Consider the following 1,969-nt stretch of genomic DNA (forward strand, 5'->3'; position numbering starts at 1 on the left):
TCAGACTCCTTAAATCACAACATAGAGAAATCAGGTGGGTTACCCCCCTTTCTCTCCCTCCCTGTTAAGTACAGACTCAATTCCCTTGAGCCTCAACAAGAGGAAAAATCAAACAGGTCTTAAAAGCAAAACTTTTAATAAAAGAAAAAATGAATAAAGAAAATCACTGTAAATTCAAGATGGAATATTACAGGGTCTGTCAGCTTATAGAAACTAGAAAGAAGCCTCCCCTCTAGCAAAATACAATTTAAAATACTTCCAGCAAACTACACATTTGCAAATACAGAAACAATCAAAAGACTATAACCGCCTTTCTTACTAAATTACTCACTATTCTGAATATATAAAAGACTGTAGCAGGGAGATAGGCAAGAAACCTGGTTGCATGTCCAGTCCCTTCCAGGACCCAGAGAGAACAAAGCAAAACCCAAAAAACACAAACAAAGGCTTCCCTCCACCAAGATTTGAAAGTATCTTGTCTCCTGATTGGTCCCCTGGTCATGTGTTTGGTTCCCTGTTTGTTAACCCTTTACAGGTAAAAGAGACATTAACCCTTAACTATCTGTTTATGACACATGTCCTCATCACTCTCGTCACCGCGCTGCCGTAGCCGCCACCTCCTCGCCTGGCTTTGCAGGTCCTGGTTCAGCGTAGACTGCACGAGAATGCGCGAGGTGTTTACAATGTCCACGATTGCGGTCTTGATCTGAGCAGGGTCCATGCTTGCTGTGCTATGGCGTTTGCACAGTTCACCCAAGAAAAAAGGCGCGAAACGGTTGTCTGCTGCTTTCATGGAGGGAGGGGTGAGACTGTACCCAGAACCACCCGCGACAACGTTTTTTGCCCCATCAGGCACTGGGATCTTAACCCAGAATTCCAATGGGCAGGGGAGACTGCAGGAACTATGGGATAGCTACTGGATAGCTACCCACAGTGCAATGCTCCAGAAATCAACGCTAGCCTCGGTACATGGACGCACACCGCCGAATTAATGTGCTTAGTGTGGCCGCGTGCACTCGATTTTATACAATCTGTTTTACAAAACTGGTTTATGTAAAATCGGAAAAATCCCATAGTGTAGACCTACCCCCAGATGTAGTTTCAAAAGTTTGTTGTCTTAGGTCTAAACCGAATAACCCTGTTGATTGTTTTTTCCTGCAACCTCTGCAATCTATTGATTAGCATTTTGCTCAGACTGTAACTGGGAGTGGGGGGCATTGTGAATCATATAGTACATAATTTGCATATGACCAGCCAGAGTGAGATAAACATCTCTTTCCAACTGCTTACCAGGACTATGTGGATCACCTTTTGGTAATTTGTCTTAACTCACAAACCTGAGCATCATTTTTAGTATATATGAATAACACTTCACATATTTTCTGTGAATACATCTCACGATGCTTTATGATGACTAGTGTGACATTTGAGACCTTACATTACATTCTTTGGCAGACTAGTATGCAGATATCAGACCGAGGGGATCGCTGTAACCCTTACATACCCCTGTTCTCTTTGCCAGTTGGCAACAAGAGGTCTTTGGGCCACAGCAAGGATAACAGCAAACATGGAGGTTTTAATACATATCAGATTCACAGCAGGCAGCAAGGCAGAAGTTTTGGTTTCACAAAATAACTTGTTAAATGCTGCAGTGTCCTTTTTCCCGTTGCCAGTAGCCCATCACGCAGGAGTATAGAAAATGAGCCAGTGTGTATTTGTAGTTATCATTCTGATGAGGAATTTCAGAAAGGATACAGATTTGGGCTTTGTTGCCAATGGCATCCTTGTTCCAGTGCATCCTTTGAGAGGGACACAAAGGATAAACGAGTAGTTAATAGCTGTTCTCTGCATTCAGCTCCTCCTGTAACCAAGCTGCTTTAGCTTTGCTGTTCTGACAGTCTCAGCTCATACACAGAAGCCAGGCACCTGCTGAGGGAGAAGTCCTTAGAGCTGATGTCATTTCAGTCCT

Source organism: Gopherus evgoodei, chromosome 2 (assembly GCF_007399415.2).
Source record: "Gopherus evgoodei ecotype Sinaloan lineage chromosome 2, rGopEvg1_v1.p, whole genome shotgun sequence".
Taxonomy (NCBI): domain Eukaryota; kingdom Metazoa; phylum Chordata; order Testudines; family Testudinidae; genus Gopherus; species Gopherus evgoodei.